Consider the following 13178-nt stretch of genomic DNA (forward strand, 5'->3'; position numbering starts at 1 on the left):
CACTCCTTACACATTTATTAGCCCACAGCCTCATCTTTTACATCTAAAAAATAGATGCATGAACACATGAAGGAATAGGTCCTCTATATAATTTATCACGAGGATGAGAATGTTGCAAAGCCCCATTCATTCATGCATGCAAGTTACTCAACTCATGCATCCTTTGCGCAATATAACACTTTGATGACACAATTTAAAATAAATTTCCAAATTGGATGGTGCATATTTAAATTCGCCTATTGAATATTGCCACCTGGAAATGTGCAACACAATCAATATATAAATAAAGGAGAGAGTGGGACATAGATGACAGAAAAAATACAAGCAGATTGAATGAATGGCGCACTCATGTTACGTGTCATGACCTTACGTTAGGTGCGTAATATGGTGATCTTGACCATTAAAGATAATTTAGGCTCTAGACATGCGAGATGCCTTTTATGGAGACAAAATCGTTAAATCCAACAAGATAATACAGATGATACTTTATTGGGTTTGACTAAAACCGTTGCATTTGATATTAAATTCAGCTTGAAATTAATGCAATGTGGATGAATCTCACATGGAGGTGTGGATCCCACAGGAGAGGCGTGACCATTCTGACAATGGCGTTAATAATCAGATAGGAGAGTTTGTTATGATCCGACATTGGGCCAGTAGTAGGGAGAGTTTAGTCATTTAAGGTTTGTTTTAATCTTTAATCACATAAGACACCCTTTAAATGATAAAAATTTGAGGTCCAACTAGATTTGGATGAAATAAAATTAAGCACATTTTTTCAGAGTAATTTCCCAATAACCCATCATGGGTTTTATCTATCATAAAATAAAAGTTAATCCCATGTTAATTTGGACATTAAATTCCTCGCATCTATGAAGGAGTTAAAGGGAGAAAGAAGGTAAGTAATTTTCACATTGACATTTAGTTTATATAGGTCATTATCATTTTTATTTACATTCCGATATTAACTTAAATATAGGAAACCTTAGAGGCCACTGAAAGCCTTTCAAGCTCCTTTTCTATTCTACAATTGTGGGTGCGATAGACAAATATTAAATATCTTTTGGTGCAAGAATTGAAGTCTAATCCAGGCTAATTGTTGCATTTCCACTAAAATACTAACACAATGTTTGGAATCTTAGAATTTGAACTTTTGATTTAAATCTATGCTGATTTAGATAAAATGCAATACACAATTTTATTAGATTTCATTCTGTCAGCTTTGGTGGCTTCGTAATTGTGATGCTTCGATTTTTCTACCATTTTTTTAAACAATAATTAATAAATAATCAATCATTTGCCACATCACAACCTCTGATACCATATCAACAAGACTCGACCCGAAGTGGGGTACCAGGTATTCAGTTCATCATATATAAACACTCCTAGCATCGGAAGTCAATATTTATATACCATTCCGAATACAAATACCAGAGTACTATATATATATATATATATATATATATATATATATATATATATATATATATTCATGCACATATACATTTCTACAACTCCACAACATACCCCAGTGGATTTCACAAAACACACTTCCCAATTTCCCAACTCAAAACACTTATCCTGTCTATCAGGGTACTAGATCCCCTCTATCTCAGAGCTCCGTCCACTGGTCTATCATGATTCCTTGTAAGGTTTTGATATTTGGGTGAGACACCTCTCAGTAAGTCAAAATAAATTATTCACAATGTCTGACAATATGAGTGTTGTTTACACTTACACAATCATTCAAATAATTACATCAACTAGAAAATATATACATAAATAGATATATATTCATGATCATACATACATATATATATATATATATATATATATATATGAAAACATATTTCCAAAAGCTTCCATTTCTCATATTCATATTTCAATAGCTTTCATAAGCCTTCATTTCTTATATTTCAATAGCTTTCATAAGCTTATATTTCTCATATTCATTTCAATAGCTTTCATAAGTTTTCTTTTTTCATATTTCAATAGCTTTCATAATCTTTTATTTCTCATATTCATTTCACATTCTAGCGCATGGGTTTCCTCCAGTATATTTCAGAACGTGTCTATAACTCATGGCTGCTTATTTCTCATTTTCACAATCTTGCTTATGAGTTTTCGCCAATATAGAATTCACTATGTGTTTGTAACTCATAACTATTCAGTATCATGTCTATAATGAGTAACCATCCTGAGGATATTCCCATCTCATCATCATGTTTCCCCCCATGACAGGTTTGTGCAGCTCGAAGGCCGGACCTAACCGCAGTTGGCCTACCCGGTTTGATCAAGGAGGAACGTGTCTGTAGTATGAATGGCCTACTCAATCCTAGTTCGGATCCCAGGAGGGCATCATAACCCTTCACAGGTCCATTCGACAGTCTTGCCACACTCTACACCATACATGTGGTTGCACTATCACTTCACTAGCAACAGTACCGTGCTCTCTGTACTACTATAGTCCATCAGGGTTCTCATTTTCATATTTCAGTATTCACATTTCAAATCATGTCTGTATATATCTCAATTTAGCATTTCAAAATAACACACATCTATACATTTCATGTTTCGTCATTTTTGTAGTCAACATAATCGTACATCTCAATTCATCATTTCTATATAAAACATTTATGTATCTCACATTTTACCATTTCTCAGAGAACATATCATTACACCACATTTCATTATTTCCCAATAAAATACCCACACACACACACACACACACACACACACACACACACACATATTTCACATTTCTTCATTTCTCTATAAAACAATTTTGTATGCCCCTTTTCATCATTTCCATATAAAAATCTCATATCATCACAATTATGTATATAAAACATAATTAGATTCCCAATAACTTCATTTTTGTATAAAATATTTCAATATATGTATATATATATATATATATATATATATATTCCATAATCTTATTCTCCTCAGTGCAAATCATATCCCCCTTTCAATTACATTCCCAATATAAACTTGTTATATCATATTTCTCATGCCCCATAATTTTTATTTAATTTTTATTAGATAATAACCACAGGCAAAATATCATATTTCATTTTCACATACTTTAAATCAACAATTCATTTCCCAAAATAGTTGTTATAATTTATTCCCCTTACCTGGCTTATTGAAAGACCCGCTAAAATTTCTATACCCTCACCCGCAGCATACAAAACTCAAAAACCTAAAATTTACATTTCACAGTTCAATCAACTTTAACCCCACAATTATAATCATTTAAATATCTCTAAACCCATATTCTTCATTTAATCAATCAAATACACACATTTAACACCTTTACCTCTACTTTGGAGTAGTGCCTAGGAACCCCAAATCAATAATTTGCTCCAATTAACTTGTAGAGAATCATCCCCAGATCCTCGTGGTGGTTCACGATTGTTAATTCGAGCTACAATCAGAGCAAAAATGAAGAGAGAAGGGGTTGGGGTTTTAGTGTTTAGAGAGAGAGAGAGAGAGAGAGAGAGAGATTTTGTTTTGATTTTATAAAATGAAGCTCGCCAAGTCCCCCCCTTAAAATCAACACTATAGACAAAATCGTCAACGATTTTCTGCACCCCTCACAAAATCGTCAACGGTTTGGGCTTTTTAACTCGCCCTTTTTACCGTTTTACCTGTAACCAGCCCATAGTAAATACAAAATCATCGACGATTTTCTATGCCCCTCACCAAACCGTCGACGATTGGGTCTTCACCAAACCAAAAATCGTCCTTCTTCAATTATTTTTATTATTATATTTTTCGGGTCTCTACAATAATCATATTTAATTTATTTTGATGATATTAACCTATTTGAAATTCATAGTGTATCCTATCTTTGCAGATCATGTTTAGTACATGTACAAGTGACAAATACATAAAGTACTGGATCAAAGGCAAAGATAGGACTGAGTAGACATTCGAATAGGAAAGATTAAAAGGACACTCACTCGGAAGAACTCAAGCACATCCAATGAAGCTAATGTAGAATCATATGTATCATATGTAATGGGGAGTGTTTGAGGTAGTATTCATTGTAACTCTGGCAATTCTATTTCATGCATGATTTCTGAGCAAGAGTTGAGTAAAATGCACATGCATACTAGGACACATGAGTTTATAGGATTTCACTAAGTCACAAACTCAACATTCATAGTTTTCAAAGATAAAACAAAGAGTTTCACAAAAAAAAAAAAAAAAAATCCTATACTCAAAATATGTTTTCATAAGGGACAAGTTTTTAACATCTTGGAATCTCTCTTTTAGTAAGCGGAGATGCCTTTTAAAATCCCTCCTTCACTAGGCGGAGATGTCTCTCTTCTTTACATAGGTGAAGTTGCCTCTCTCCTTTGCTTGGGCGGAGCACCCCACTCCTTTACTAGTCTGAGTCGCTCTCTCCTTTTAGTAGGTGCAATTACCTCTCTCCTTCAATCAGCAGAGACACCTTTACAAATGGAATCAACGAAAATATATGTGCAAAGAATACTCTTCAAATGAGCAAATAAGTACAATGATAATAGCAAGCTAATACATTCTCAATATAAGTATAAAATGAAGCTCAAAGAGTAACTAGATGGTGAGTACTTGAAAGATAAACAAAGAAATTTGCAAAGTGTTTGAGAAAGATTTTCAACAAATGATCAAAAGCTTGGATTAGTATGATTGATGCATATCTCTCTTTTTCTCCTTTGTAAAACAAGTTAGAAACCTTGTATTTATAGTAAAGATGGTTTACTAGCCATTTTATGGCCATTAGGCTTTTTAAAATAATTTATCTTTTGAAAACTAACCGTTTTATGGCCGTTGCGGCAATCTGCCGCAATTTTTGGTTAACCATATTGAGAATTCGGTCGCCCGAATTTTCGTACAATTCCACCCGCGAACACCCTTCAATATTTGGGGCATAACCTTTGTTAGATAACTCCAAATAGGGTGATCTTGGTATCAAAATAAATCTAATAAAAAATACCACAACTTTTGTGTCGAACATTTTTGAAGATAAGAAGTTATTGATTAATAAAATTACTCATCAATGCAGTGACAGAAAAAAGAAAGGGATTTTAAGAATCTTGTTTTTGAGGTTTTCATTCCAAAAATGATTTTAATATTTTGAAATAATTTTGCTCATTTATAAAATAATTTTCAATAAAATATAGAGTGCCTAGGGTCCAACTAAGGTCATCTATGAGCTTCTTCACATAACTAATGATAGTGTACTCACATGGATCCTATTTGCAAAATACATGAAATAAATCTTTTAATTCCTTCAAGCTTGGACTTAATGTGCTCTATAATCATAACCATAGTCTTCAAGCTTGGGCTTTATAAGCTCCTCGTCGTCTTGTATGCTTCATGGCTTTCCAATTTGCATATGTTATTGTGTTTAATACCTTAATACTTGTGTACGCACTTAGTAGCACAATTAGATGTCTTAGTTTGTCATTATCAAAATAGGAAGAAACCTATAAAAGCCAACAAAATAGAGTTCCCAGAGGCTTTTCCTCCAAACCCTAACCAACTTAACATCCCTCTTTCAAAATTCAAACATCTGTGTTGGGTTTCCGAGCCAAACCATCGACGGTTTGTGCCATATCGTCAATGGATTTAGACAGAATGCAAATCTCTGAAATTAGGCCAAACCGTGGCCCAATCCATCGACTATTTGGGCCAAACCGTTGACGGTTATAGTGAATCTGTCGATAGTTTCCCTTGTTGTCCCCTAGCATTTTGATTTTCCACTATGTTTTCTCTTTGTACATGCATCCCACTCAGTATATGAGCCACATATCACAATAAACTTCTTTTGAAATGAAATAATGTTGCTATGATCAAACTAATTTGGAAAATTTGTCCATCAAAGGAGTTCTTATAGGTAGTATGCGTACATTCATACAAGATAAAAGGTAAATAAATTTGGGCTTTGTGTGAGTCATCATATAATATTAGATTTTGAAGAGGATTGTAAAAACTAGACTAGTAGCACTTATACATATCAGGCATTCTATGTTGGGAAGTGATCCACGAGCAACAATCACACAAGAAAAATTATGCAACCAAAAATACGAGACCGGATTTACGTGGTTCGGTCCTATGTGACCTACATCCATGGGAGCACACAAAATCCACTATAACTACCGAGAGAATTATACAAGGAGAAGGAGGAGGCTATTGCCCTTAACTCCTCTCCCACTCTCTCTAAAAAGGATTCACTCTGCCTCACACACAACACACTACACCTCTCTCCAACGCATAGCTCTTGGCTCTTTCACAATATAGCTCTCTGCATGCACACAACATAGCCCTTTACTGCACACACACACAACCACACAACTCACACACTGCAATTCTGCACTCACACACTCTAGTGCACACACATACATCACATATATATACACATATGGGAGGGGGATAGTCAAAGAAGGTGACTGCAATTTCAAACATGGTAGGCAGCTGTTTGGTGGAGGGCTGCTAGTCTTCTCAACAATATCAACATAAGCAGCTTGGTGGTGAGCTTCCTAACCAATACGTTCCACACTCTAACAATCTCCACCTTGATACGAACTCGATCAAGGCAAGTCATCATAACTTGGTTCAAACATTTGAACCATGCAAAGAGTACCACCTTCTTCATCGGCAAACCAAACTTGTATGTTCTTTTCTGACGATGTGCCGCTATCATCATTTGAGGTCAAACCACCAACCACTGTGGTTCTCATCAACTGATACAACCCATAAGACTCCTTCCCAGTAAATATCATTGAGTCACATCGGGTCACCTCCATAGCTCCACCTGCGACAGAGATTTGACGATCCTTAGAATCTAATTGACTAAGAGAGATCAAATTTCTTCGCATCCTTGGAACAAAGTTTACGTCATCCAAAATATGAACTGCTCCAACAGGCGTATTCAGTTTCACAGATTCAATCCCTTTGACATCACATGAAGACCATCACCGAGTGATACCGTACCGCGAACTTCTGTTGACCTTATAGGTCATGCCTGGTTTTGATTATGATAAATACTCATTATATCTAATGAGTGTTTGAGACTTTGTGCAAGAACTTAAATTGACAGATCATAATGCACATGGAGAGAGTGAAGCTTAAGGACCAAATTTATATTGAAGACCCAATTTCTTACGTTGTAATATAATTCATTCATGTAAAGGGTCTGTGATAGTAATTAGGGCTTTTTGTATGTAATAATCACACACATCACATGCATGGTCAAATATGTAAGCTCATAATACAAATGACCTTAGAATGACCTTAGGGTTTACCCTTCGGTCGAACGACACCGAATTCTTTTGGTGTCTTCAAATTGGACCTAAAGAGACCTTAGGACACTCACCTTGCACTCATATATGTTAGGCACATTGAATAGGGTGTTTGTGAATCAAAACATGACCGAAATGCATACTTTGTGCTCTTTCGATCGACTAGCCCATGCAGTTTATTCTACCCCGGTTGACCGAATCTAGTCTGGGTCAACATTTTGACCTCAGCTCGGTTGACCAAACCATTATAGTTCAAACCCCCCGGTCGACTGAAACCTGCTGAGGTCAATATTTTGACCACTTGGTCGACTGAGCCCAAATTGCGTTGCAACTGTTTGGCCGACTGAGGGTCCTCGAGAGAAATCCCAAGTGTCTGGTCTACCGAATCACCCAATTCAAATCAGCCTAGTCGACCAAACCTCAGTAAAACTGAAAAATTGCCTCGAGCATGTACATTTGGTCGACCAAGTCCCAAGTTCAAAATATGCCCGATTGACCGACCCATATGAACTTCAGTCGACCAAAATGGTTCTAGTTGATCGGGTCTCTCAGGTTGCCCTGCATTTTTACCCTGGTTAACTTATTTTTATCAGGGTTAAAATACTTAAAACATCATTAATCTTTTCTAATAATCTCGGCTATGTCCCCAACGATTATATTTCATGGGGTGTCTATATATACCCCCTCATTTGGGATTATTAGTAGTAGATTAGCAAATTTGATTAGGGAAAATTCTTTGAAAGTCCAAAAACCTATAATACTCATTTTCATACTAAAACCACTCATACTTACCTTTTCCTATTGCTCATACTCTTTGTAAGTTGATTTAGTGTTTATTTTTATAGGTTTGCTCTACCATTTGTATTTTATTGATTCGATTTTAACGAGAGCTAAACTGGAGTATTCTTAGGGGGCTTTGTTTATAAGTCTATCCTAAGAATACTTGCCTAAGCTTCTAAGTATTGCATTTGTGTTGCAATATCTTAGGAAGCTTGTATTTGTCTTTGTGTTGCAAAAGCTCTTTCAAAACATACTCAAATATCTTGTGTGATTTATATTGATATATCTTTGAGAAGATATTTGTGTTTGTAATATAGATCTTTGTTACAATATCTATTTGCATATCATTTGCTGAATATAAAGACTATACATCTTTTGCAAACTAAGCATATACGTCATCTACTATTTACATGATTGATATATCCCTCAAACTTGCTTGACATCTTTGTGTGAATCTGTTGATTGAATATCTTGTGACACAAAGATTGTTTGTTGATACTCTCATGTAGTCATTACACTGATAGAATATACATTTGAGAGTTGAAATACTAGACCACACTGGTGTATGTGACTGAGCGCATCCGGGTACATATTTGCTTTGCACGAAAGTACAATCACTATATTGATATTGTTTGATTGCAAATATTTTTGTATTTTCAGGCACGAGCTTAAAGAGGGAGACTAGCCCTTTGAAATAGTCCTGGATTGGCTTAAACCCGGTTAGGAAAGTTAGGTGCATCATCCTATTAAGGTGTGTAGGTTAAGGTCAGCCCCGCTAATTGACCTGGTTGTTAAGGTTGAGGTTAGCATTGTGCTAATTGACCTGATTTTTAGCAGTGCCGCTCCACCCTTAAGTGAGCCTTTAGTGAAATCCTTGGGCTTGCGAGCTAGAGGTGGGGATGTAGGCACAGTTGGCTGAACCTCGATAACATATCGTGTGTTTGTTTATATTCTCGCACTTTTCTTTTACCACACGTGTATGTTGTGGTAAGAATGATGCGTGTGATTTAAATTTCAGTACATGATATCTACTTGCACATTTGGGATTGTATAGAAAGACCCTAGGTAGTTAAATCATATTAATTTCTGATTCAACCTAGGAGAAAAGTTTAAGATTCCAATTCACCCCCCTTTTGGGAATACACCAATTCTAACAACTTCTTTGAACGAATGGAAAAATTCTTTCTTAAAACAACATGAACTGAACTCCCAGAGTGCAAAACCCATCCATCATCGTTTGGACTACCATGAGCATTCATGTTCTTTCTCATCAACTTATGGCACTCCCTCTTCATATGGTCATACATTTTGCAGTATCAACATTGCACATTTCTTTGACTGATTTTTCAATGTAAGCTGCTCGCCGTTACGAGGACCTCATCATTACCATGCCATGTGGCATGCTCCGATAAATTGACATCGTCTTGTGTCTTCTTTTCTTCTTCGTATCATTTTCGATCTTCACAATCCCTCTTAAAGTGCCCCTTTTTATCACACTAGTAACATACGACCTCGCTCGTATCTCATCCTCTTGATTTTGAATGCCATTGCTTACCTCCGAGCTTTCGGTCTTTGCTTCTTCCTTGTCTCTCACTATTAGCCACCAAAGCTTGCTCACAAGACGTCACAATCGACTTTCTTAACGTCTTAGAATCTTGAAGTGATGTCATCACATCATCCAACTTCAAGGTATCCTTCCCCACGAGCAATGCAGTTACTAGACCATCAAATGAAGCTGGTAGAGATGACAAAAGTAGAAACGCCTTATCCTCTTCATTAATTTTTACACCAAGACTCAATAATTGGGTCAAAATCTTGTTGTAATCATTTATGTGATCAAAAAGACTACTTCTCTCATTTATTCGAAGTTGATAAAGTTTCTTCTTCAGAAACAACTTATCAGTAAGGGACTTCAACATATATCTTTGCTCCAATTTATTCCAGAGCTCCATCGGTGAGGTTTCATCTAACACCAAATATTTAACTTCATTTGCTAGACACAATCGGATCGTGCTGACCGTCTTCATCTCCAATTCGGTCTAATCATCTAGGGCTTCTTTCTAATCAACGACTTGATCAAGCTTTGATGAATAAAAATATCCTTCACTGTGCTCTGCCACAAACTGAAGTTGTTCAGCCCATCAAACTTCTCCACCTCAAATTTTGAAGTGCCAATACTTGCCATTATGTTTCAAATATCCAAAAATGGACACCTCCAATGGCTCCAGAACAGACAAAAACCTTAGAAATGGTTCAAGTCGTTCGAAAAACCGACCCAAAATGGCTTTGAAAAGTCCGGTCAAACTTTTAGTCAAATTAGTCAAAAAAGTCAACTATCTGTTAACTTTAACGGAATATTCTCTCCCTTAACGGAATATTCCTAATGGCGTTAATGGCCACTAACGCCGCTATTAACGTCGTCTGGTCACGTGGTGCCGCGATCCCCACTTGCTGACGTGTCCTACAGCCCACCTCATATGGGGTCCACCTGCTGACATGGCACTAAGGTCCACTGTGGGTCCCACCTGATGACATGGCACTGTATTGCTGCTAACTTGTGTGGGGTCCATGCTGACTGGGCAGCTAACTCAGCACTGACGTGGCACCACGTGGCCCAACACTTGTTGACACGGGTGCTGACTTAACGCTTACATGGCCGATGATGTCAGCGTTTTCAACCTCCGAACGTACGCCAGACTTTTGCCGGCACGTGGGCGCACATAATGCTCTTTCCTGATCAGCTTCCGGCATGTGAGAGGGTGTGAGGGCGCGTGGCAACGCGGTCTTTCCACTAGTGGCGCGTGTGAGCACGTGTGGCTTCTTTCAAGTTCCGTTCGAGTTTCGGTTACCGTCGTTGGCTTCATCTCAAGAAGAGGAATGTTTTCGTGGTCTTAAAACCGAGTTTCGAGCTACTGGGTAGAGGCTTAAATCTAGGAATTTTGCTCCGATTCGACGATTTTGCTTCAACCTCGCTCTAATACCATTTGTTGGGAAGTGATCCACGAGCAACAATCGTACAAGAAAAATTACGCAACCAAAGATACGAGACCAGATTTACGTGGTTTAATCCACTATGACCTATGTCCATGGGAGAGCACAAAATCCACTATAACTGTTGGGAGAATTATACAAGGAGAAGGAGGAGGCTACTGGCCTCAACTCATATCTCACTCTCTCTACAAGGATTCACTCTACCTCACACACAACACACCATACCTCTCTGCAACACACAGCTCTCAGCTTTCTCACAATACAACTCTCTACATGCACACAACACAGCCTTCTGCTACATACACACACAGCCACACAACTCGCACACTACAACTCTGCACTCACACACTCTAGTGCATACACATACATCACATATATATACACATATGGGAGGGGGATAGTCAAAGAAGGTGGCTGCAATTTCAAACATGGTAGGCAGCTGCTTGGTGGAGGCCTGCTGATCTTCTCAACAATATCAACATAAGCTGTTGAGTGGTGCGGCTGCCTAACCAATACAAGCCACACTCTAACATTCTATTGGAAATAAGAAAAAAACAAAAAAACAAAAAAAACTTGTATTTTGCATGATAACCACCACCCACGTAGTCCCTTATTAAAGTATTATGGCCCTTAGTTGTAGGTTGAGTTGGGCATTATCAAATCTGGAAAAGTACATAGAAGGGTTTATCAAGAATCAAGTGTGGCACTAGCCATCGCGAGAGATGACGACGATGACACGACAGCGTCGAAGATCTACTGAAGGATCGTGGCGGACCGTCCCCGTCGCGACGACAGACGATGACGACGGCGTTGGAGCTCTGCTGGTTGTGAAGACACGGTCGCTTCGTGTGGGTACTCATCGAGAATCAGCGAGGGTTCAGGGCCTCGCCGGACTGAGTAAGAAGATGATGACATTGCCGACGAAATAGAAATTAAAACTTGTACTCTAGATCTGAGGGTTGAAAGTATAATCTCTCACAGGTGGATTAGGGCATTTTTTAGATTTTGGAGGCATTTTGGAGTGTGTTTGTCGATTATCTATTTGCTAGATTTTTTGCAGCTTCGGGCCTCCTTGCAGATCTCAAAAGGTTCCTCCTTTTTTGGATTTTTCTAGCTCAAAACTTGATTTACTGTTGTTAAGTGCATGAAAGAGCAGGCGTTCGCTGGCCAAAACTCCTAGATTATCTACATCACCTCTTCTTGTATAGCAGAATGAACGAAGATGCTCGCTGTTTGTTCTGCTTTCATTTAGACGAAGTGGTGACGGCGAATCTGTATGAGCGACATACGGTTACGATAGACGTAGGTCTACAGAATTGCAGGTTTGGTTTTTTATTTATTATTTTTATTTCCTTTTTGGTGGTCAATATGGAAAACAGGTAATTTTTTAGACATGACTGAGCCATCTTCGGTAGCTATTACCGGAGGGTTGAGGGGAGATGTCGATGCTAATATACGGGAGACAGGGAGTGGTTTGGGATGTTAAGGTCGAAAAGGGGGAAGGTTTCGCTGGGGGAAAATCGTTTGCGGAAGCCTTGAAGAGGCCAATTCCATCTTCAAAATTCAAAATCCCATTGAGGAAACCAGAACTAATTAATGGGGAGTTAGGTTTTGTTTTCTCGGATGTGGAGATGGAAAAGGCTGCGGAGGATTCGAAGTTTGCATTGGTGCTTAAATTTCTTTCTGCAAGGCCGTTTATCGATGTCCTTCGGAGACATATTATCCAATCTTGGGGCCTCTCTAAAGTCCCCATGATAAGTTTTATGGATAACTACCATGTTTTGTTACATTTGGTAAACGAAAAGGACTACATTCAAGCATGGGCACGAAAAGGAAGATGGGTGGCGAGGTGCCAATTTTGGCTTTATAACTGGTCCATGAATTTTGATGTCAACAAGGAGCCTTCAATCGCACCTCAGTGGATTTTCTTACCAGGTATACCTTTACATTTATATAGAATGGACTGTTTATAGAGTTTGACCACTAGATTTGGTAGATTCTTGGGAACGGATAATGCCATGTTATATAGAACATGAGCCATGGGTGCGAGATTATGTGTTGAAGTGGATTTGCAGAAGGATCCTGTGGAGGGTTTTCCATTGGTGGTAGGAA

This window comes from Malania oleifera, chromosome 4, assembly GCF_029873635.1.
Source record: "Malania oleifera isolate guangnan ecotype guangnan chromosome 4, ASM2987363v1, whole genome shotgun sequence".
NCBI classification, from domain to species: domain Eukaryota; kingdom Viridiplantae; phylum Streptophyta; class Magnoliopsida; order Santalales; family Ximeniaceae; genus Malania; species Malania oleifera.